Consider the following 8,446-nt stretch of genomic DNA (forward strand, 5'->3'; position numbering starts at 1 on the left):
TTTGCCCGCAAGCCGAGCGAAGCCCCACTTTATCCCAGTTTTTCATGGAAGAACACTTAAGGGGAGGCACTCTGACGCAGCGCGAGGCCCTGCCTGTTCCGTACTGGTACAGTGTGTGTTCGTTGGCCACCTCACCACGGAAAGTCCATCCGAGCGCGGCCTCTGCCATGGCCGTGCGGGGCTTTGCTCATCTCGCGGGCGCCATGAAGAGCCTGCGTGGCGAGGTGGTGTAGGTGGAGGCTGTGGCGGCCGCTCATGGCCTTTTCCCAGAGGGAGGGAGGGAGCCGGGCTGGGCCTCCCTCCCTCCAGGTGGCGGGTTTCGGTTTCATTCCGCCCACCAAATGCCTTGCCTTGGGCTGCTGCTGCTGCGACAGCAGAGGCAGTGCAGGGGTGCGTGCTCTGCCCCTGGTGGCTCTTGGTAGGCAACCAAACTCTATAATTTAACAGCAAAAGTTGGGGGGTCGTCTTATACGCCCAGTCGCCTAATGCACTGGAACATACAGTATGTCCTGGTTTGTACCCCTTGCCAGTAACTGCCTGAACCATCCTCATCTGCTCTAATCCAGGTTTATGGTGTTGAAGGGGAGCCAGGGGGTTGCTGTGGGTCTCCTAATAACTAAATATATCATAGTAATCTTGTACTCATAACATATTAGTAATTTCAGAAAACAAGAGCCAGTATTTTCAGATGATGGTGGGCATCCTTGCACTGCTGTTGTTCCTATTATGCCTACTCCCAATTTATCACGGAAGAACACTAAGGGGACGCAGCCTCCTGTGACACAGCGTGAGCCCCTGCCTCCTCCATACTGGCACAGCGCGTGTTCGTTGGCCGCCTCGCCGCGGAAAGTCCTTCCAAGCGCGGCGCTCGCCCGCCTGCTGCTGCTGCTGCTGCTGTCGTCGTGGGAGCTGGATCCGGCCTCCGCCGTGGCGCCGTGGAGCTTCGCTTGGCTCGTGAGCACCATGAAGAGCCTGTCATGGCGAGGTGGTCCGCGGCTTCGGCCGGGGCTCCAAGGAGCTGGGCATCCCCACAGGTGAGGGCAGTGGAGGCTGTGGCGGCCGCTCATGGCCTTTTCCCAGAGGGAGGGAGGGAGCCGGGCCGGGCCTCTCTCCCTCCAGGTGGCGGGTTTCGGTTTCATTCTGCCTACCAAACGCCTTGTCTCCGGCTGCTGCTGCTACAGCAGAGGCAGCGCAGGGGTGTGTGCTCTGCCCCTGGCCGCACTTGGCGGGCGGCCAAACTCTATACAGTGGTGCCTCACAAGACAAAAAGAATCCGTTCTGCGAGTCTCTTCGTCTTGCGGTTTTTTCGTCTTGCGAAGCAAGCCCATTAGCGGATTAGCGCTATTAGCGTCTTAGCGGGCTTAGCGGATCAGCTGATAAGCGGCTTAGCGGATCAGCTGTTAAGCGGCTTAGCGGATCAGCTGATAAGCGGCTTAGCGGCTTGGGAAAAGGGGGGGGAAACCCCGCAGGAACTCGCAAGACATTTTCGTCTTGCAAAGCAAGCCCATAGGAAATTCGTTTTGTGAAGCACCTCTAAAACGGAAAACCCTTTCGTCTAGCGGGTTTTCCGTCTTGCGAGGCATTCGTCTTGCGGGGCACCACTGTAAATTAACAGTAAAAGTTGGGGTGTCGTCTTATACACCCAGTCGCCTGATGCGCCAGAACATACGGTATGTCCTGGTTTGTACCCTTGTCAGTAACTGCCTGAACCATCCTCATCTGCTCTAATCCAGGTTTATGGTGCTGAAGGGGAGCCAGGGGGTTGCCGCCTCCTAATAACTAAATATATCGTAATAATCTTGTACTCATAACATATTAGTAATGTCAGAAAACAAGAGCCAGTATTTTCAGATGATGGTGGGCATCCTTTTCTTTCTCCCAATGTTAACCAGATGAGAAAAAGGAAAGCATGTAATTTAACTACCAACACAAAAACTTCAGATATGAATTGACTGCTCTAAATAACTACTTCACCCTAATATGTATCAACCGCACCCAGACAAAAGTTATTTTCACACCTGAAGAAACTAGAGTACATGAAAGAAGAGTAGGGGGAAGTTTAAGAGAACAATTACCTCAACCATCACTTTCAATTTTTAAACTCCCTGCTCAGTGTGCTCCTCAGCAACACTGAGCAAATTCCACTTGTATACAAATGCTATACAAGTGGAATTAAAACCTGAAATTCAAATTTATTTATTCAAAACACCTGACTGCAGAAGAGCAGCTTGTCATTCCTAGAGTCAAATGCCACTGTCTGGCTGAAAGTCACAATGCTAAACTCAGAACTTCACTTGATACTGAAAGAACAACTCCTGCCTCATAAGCGCACTGTTCCTCTTGCATTTCATTCCCTGCCACCTTCTTGGGTAAAAGTGCCATGCATTGAATCAAAATATATTAAATCACAGGGACAACAGATCTGGCTATGCCATATTTGCATGCGGCATAAGTGAAGTGTGACATGTTTGTTATGAGTACAGGATTATAATGATATATTTAGTTATTTTTCAAGAGGAAAACCATGCACTCACCCTTTTCAAGGATTCTCCATGATGCTCAAAGCATCTAGTTTTATTTAGGCCAAACCGGATACAGTGGGAAAGATGTGGTGTGTCTCCCAATGCTTTCTATTTTCACTTTAATGTAACTCTGGTATGGGGTGTGTCCCCAGATTTAGAGAAGCGACAGGAAAAGGGTTTTTTAACTCTTTCCCCACTGATCATTTGCCTGCTAAATACTTTTAGCTGCTTAGATACTTTGCTCACGTATCTTTTCCCCCCTCAGAGAGAAAAGCAGATGGGGAGAGATATTATGATTGGGAAAATGGCCTATGGGAAAATAGTTAAGTACTGCCCTCCCCACAGTAGCTCTATCATATTCTGAGCCCCCTGCAGCAGCATTACAGTAAAAACAAAACCCATTAGGAGACATTCTTTATGTCACATCTAGCTCACCCGGTACAATCCTGCTCCTGTCAGGACTGGCTTGTATTAACCAGACACTCGTATATATAGTACTATCTACATCTCTTTCGTTATCCACGCAGCACCCATTTTTCTGTGGAACTATTTACATTAGACAATTTATACTTGTGAAGACCCACTTCATGTACTTTCAGATTTGTGCATATAAAATAGGCACATAGATGTACATTATTGTATACATGAACATCTATCTATGGAAACCGGATTTATGCTGTAAAATTACATGGAGGTATTTGCAGTATATAAAGCCATATTTGATGAATTGTGTAAAAACAACAAAGTCTTGTGGTGCCTTAAAGGTGCCACCAATTATATTCAAACTTTGTTCTGACTTTTCTGAGCCATTTTCTCCAGCGTGATGAATGCCCAATGTTTATCCTTCGCATTTGTGAAAGACCACAAGGAGTGTGCGTTTGCAAGAGGTGACACACGATACCTGCAGGTGCACACAATGAAATGAAGTGTTTAATTCATTAACAGAGTGATGCTCCACAAGTCAGGTTGTTTTTCCTGCAACAGCATTGCTTAAATCCAGTCACTGCTCCCCCCCTCCCCCTCCCCGGTGAAATGTTGTAGACATGTAGACATTGCTTTCACAGCTGAAGCCCATGAGTCTGTAAAATAGCCCTTCTTTTCTCCTCAGTTCTCAGTTTCTCCAGAGAGGGCAGGAATTGCCTGGCTACTGTAAAAAGACAAGAAGGAGAAAAGAGGACTGCAGAAACCATTTGTTTTAATAAAAAGAGCTCAAAGGATGAAACTGTAGATGGGAGGGGAAGACAAAAAGAGGTCATGGATTCACTAATGATAGCACATGACATGGGACCATTGACTGGGTGTCTGGAGGCAAGGCTCTCAAGGCAAGTACTGCATGAGAGTTACTGGAGGGAAACAACAGGTGAAATGTTGTAGACATTGCTTAATGCCATCAGCATTGATTTCTGGAAGACTTATACTCTGAAAGTAGTGTGGAGATACCCCTGTCTTCCATGGAGAAGTAGTTGTGGCGATCACCCAGGGTCCCCGGACGTTTCACCGTCTATTGATCCCTGTGCCACCACTTTATTTCTCGCTGCCACCACCCAGGCCCTACCTGGTAAATACTGAGTCCAGTCAGGGTTAAATTGGAACATAAACTTCTGTTTATTTATTGCAGTTTAACAAGCGTGTGGTTTCATAAACGGTCTCGGTCAATTACAATCATGGGGTGCCTATCCAGACCTATAACTTCTGCTACCTGCTCTCACTCACTAAACCACCTCTCAGATATTTAACGTACTCGTCTTCCTAGCTCCTAACTGTTCCTGACTCAGCTTATTTCGCTACACTAACTCCACCTACCCCCAGACTCTATCCCAATTCACTCCCACTCCAGCCAACCTCCTAACGAACTCTCCTCTTCACCCCTCCCAGAGCTGGTTTAATAGTCCCTGTGACTCCACCCCCTAGGTTCTGATTGGGTAACCTGTTTAACTATTTCACCTCCAGCACTCTCCTAAGTTAATGTCACAGTAGTCCAGGTGGAGCAGTGAAATACTATGATCCTTCCCCCCAGAAAGGACAGGTGGCTGTAGGTAGAACCCAGAGGAATTAGCAGATGAGGGAGCTCCATTAATGTGAACATGTTTAACATTCATACAATTCACCTCTACCAAACTGAACTTTTGGATTTCATTTCCTTTTCTGACAGCATAAATCAGAATCAAGCACAAAGTTTGTCAGGTCTGAAGCTCCTATGATGGTATGTGTCAAATCAGTTATCAGTTATTTAGAATGTGTATTGTGTCTTTTGGTTATGTGTATGTAAAAGGTTCTATTCAAATTTTTAAATGTTCATAAGCATGCATTGATTTTTTTTTTGTAAGGCAAAAATACTTCTGTTAATTTATAACCTATAATTGATGTGAAATAATGTGCAGATATTTAGGATCTAAGGGATCACAGATTGTAGTAACAGATCTTGAAAACACTCCAGACAAAGAAATATTTTTTCCTTTGATGAAAAGCATATCTGGCACATGTTAACAGAAAAGGTGTTGGGAAATACAGTTTGGAAAGGCAGACCATTGTCTTCCAGAAGCACAAACGTATTTCACTGTATGCTTCCTGAAAATGCTGTGGAGGGTGCTTGGGAGCCAGAGTGCTTGGGAGTACAAATCATTATAAAGATTAACCATTTGTTAAGCACTATTCAAAAGAAGAAGAGTTGTAGTTTAAAAATTAATTACTTCACACAATTGTTTGTGCCAAAATATATTTATAGTACAAACCTTATAATCACTGTACAAATCATCATAAAGTAGTATAAACCAAAACAATCTTGGACTACTGAAGCAAAAGGGCACATGACCTCATTCCCACACCCTTTCTGTTGAAAGAAAGAAAAATGGCAGAGGTTTGATGATGAAATTTGGCAAATGTAATTGTAATTGTTTTCTTCACAAAAAGCAAAACAAACAAAAAATGATCACATTTTTGGTCCTTTACATGAGCACTCTCAAAGAGTTACAGCTAAAATGAATAAACACGGATTTACAAAACAGTAGTTATAAACCCCATGAGCAAAATCTGTGCTTGACATTTATTATGTCCACATTTAATTTTCCTAATCACTTTTAATAGGTTAAAGCAAACTTGCCCCCCAAATGGAGATCAATGTGGGCCACAGACCTCATTGCTACATCATGCTGTTCAGTATCGGTTTTAAGGGATTTAAGGGAATATTAATTTTAGATAATATAAGGCATCCAGTCTTTTAAAGCCCTTCCCCCATTTTATGATAAGTTTATTCTTCCATGATGCAATCTTCAATGGAAATCTATGCCTTTAGTTAAAGAGATGAAGAAGCAGAAGAGACAACTAAAACAGAATTTTAATTCTCCAGCACTGCCATTACTTGTATGATGATGATGATTTCAGTTTATACACTGCCCTATACCCGGAGGTCTCAGGGCAGTTCACAAACAAGAGCACAACATACAAAATCAAACTGAAAGCAGTAACCCAACCCCCCCCCCAAAGACACAATACACAATCTAAATAATTTAGGGTGAAACTCAACACATTTATATTGGTGAAAGTGACACAATGTATTTCTCACAATGGAAAAAAATTAGCCTTTTATGTAGTTATTCTCATAAATGAGCTTGAAATATTTTTTCCTTAGCGGTATTCATTAATCCTTTTTGCATTTCATAGCTATTCTTATTTATTTTTTCCATTTTGTTTTTACACCAAGGAGGCTGCAGTCAAATAATACTCAGCAACTGATTTCCTCTCTTTGGACTGAAAAATTAAACAGATACTAAATTATGACAGTGAATTTAGAAAGGAGGGCTCCAAGGGCTTGAAAGAACATGTCTGAGATAATATGATGCTTCTAAGAATATTGCAATCACATCCAAGCAATCACCGAAGCGTGCCATGTAACTACCTCCTCAGCTAATATGCTTTTTTCTCCGTGATGACTAATCATGTTCTATTAAACAGCAGTAATGCTGGAAGAACTCAACTATACAAGTGTAATGAAGCCAGTATTCTCCCTGGACAGATTAGCTACAACTGATTTGACACATACCATCATAGGAGCTTCAGACCTGACAAACTCTGTGCTTGCTTATGATTTATGCCGTCAAGCTCTTCAGAAAAGGGAATGAAATCCAAATGTTCAGTTTGGTAGAGGTGAATTGTACTGATGTGCTTAACTGTCAGTTAAGGAAAGTTGCAATTTCTTCTCATCTTCCCCCTCTTGTATATTACTGCATGTTCCTTCTGAATTTGAAAATATGTGGGTTAATATATATATAGTATTTGTATATCTGTGCGTTCCGTGCATCTTGTTCTGCTTATCCCCTGGGAGCAGAGGATCCCGGCATTGGTTCAAAATGTGACTATTCTCTATAGCAAACATACTTGCCGTCCTGTGCAAATGCTAGCAAAAGAGAAATCACTGGAGTTCACATTGGTCTGAGATCACCTACCGCTGTTTGGCTTAGACCAAAGCTCAAAAAATCCTTTTTACGCCTTACAGTTTTTATACTATTATGAACAAACTGCACATGTAAATGTACGGAGTGTTAACATCTTAATGTGTATACTCCTAGGAGAAGGGAAAAGAAGAAGTGGTTATGGATAGCATTAAAATACATATGCTAATAAAAATACTAGATCAAAGGTTCCCTAGACCATGAAACTGATGCAAAAATATAAATATAAGCTTCCCTTTCTTTCCAAAAGGAGGCTAAGATGGGGATGGAGACTTGAGGGTTCCTAACAGAGATGCTTAGGAGATATGCATTCAGAGAACTTCAAATTGCTACACAATCTCTTAAAGAGCTGACACTGCCAGTAGGAAACTGTGTTAGTCCAAACACAATTATGCCTATGCTTTAGCTACATGAAAGGTTAACACTCTGGGCTTGTAGAATCTGTTACATTTTCTATGATACACATGCACTTCTTAAAGGTATCACTTCAAATATTCTCCCTTAAAACAAACAAACAAGTATAATTTCACAATGAAAATACATATGCATGGTGGAAAAGCAGTGAGCTGCTATGCTGATCTTTCACCTAAACAGGTCTTTAAAAATAGTTTAATGGGGGGGATAAATGAAAGTGCATTTCTGTTAAGGTGGTTAGCATTTAAAAATATATTGTCTGGGATCTGATTTTCAAAATGTGTTAAAAAACTACCACTGGGACGGGGCATCCAATTGTTCATGAGAACTACTGACACTCAGGACAATTGGATATGAGCTATAATATCACATGACACACCAGCCCCTTCATTGTGGTAATGCCCAAGAATACCCCAAATGAGGTCAACAGAAAGTACTTAGTTTTTGTACCACTAAATTGTATTTTGTCAAGCCTTATTTTAGTAAACTGTCAGGAAGAAAGCTTAGGAAATTGTCCCTTGCCCAACAAAGGAGGGTGTCACAGCGCCTCCCCTAAAAGACCAGAGAGTCTGCAACCCCAGGTTCTGATGAACACGGCAGTGATGAAGGGAAGGTAACAGCCGATTGCTAGTGTCAAATAAGTAGTGTTATGGAAGTCACATTAAAACTAGTATCTGCCTGAACATCTTCAGAGCCACAAATGTGGACTCATGCTGCGAAATTCCCGTGGCTCTTTTATTTCTTTTAAATACTCACAGAGCTGAATACATGAAAACAGAAAACCAATGGAATAAGGTGGCCAACTCAAGCATTGTTGCACAAAGACTGTAGTTTGTGCCTGTGAGGCTTCTCTCGGCTCAAGTTACCAGACAACGTTACAAAAGTATTTCTTCTGGTCTTCTCAGCACAAATTCAGTTCTGTGCTTTATTTTCTACAGTTATTTTCCCCTTCAATGGAAAATACAGTCACAAAGAAATAAAATACCACGGGAGTGCTAAATGCAGATAAATGTATATTTTGTTGTTGCATGTAAAGGATTTTTCACTGGCACTCAGGCAGTT

The 8,446-nt window shown here is 42.6% G+C and overlaps 1 long non-coding RNA gene across 1 annotated transcript; it reads left to right on the plus strand.

Moving 5' to 3' along the window:
• The first annotated feature begins 239 nt into the window (after nucleotides 1-239).
• On the plus strand, nucleotides 240-7,567 carry LOC309363676. Its single transcript, XR_014165532.1, has 2 exons — nucleotides 240-529; nucleotides 1,734-7,567. It is a non-coding gene; the product is annotated as an uncharacterized lncRNA (long non-coding RNA).
• The last annotated feature ends 879 nt before the right edge of the window (nucleotides 7,568-8,446 follow it).

Source organism: Podarcis melisellensis (genome assembly GCF_964234715.1).
Source record: "Podarcis melisellensis genome assembly, chromosome: 1".
In the NCBI taxonomy this organism is placed as follows: domain Eukaryota; kingdom Metazoa; phylum Chordata; class Lepidosauria; order Squamata; family Lacertidae; genus Podarcis; species Podarcis melisellensis.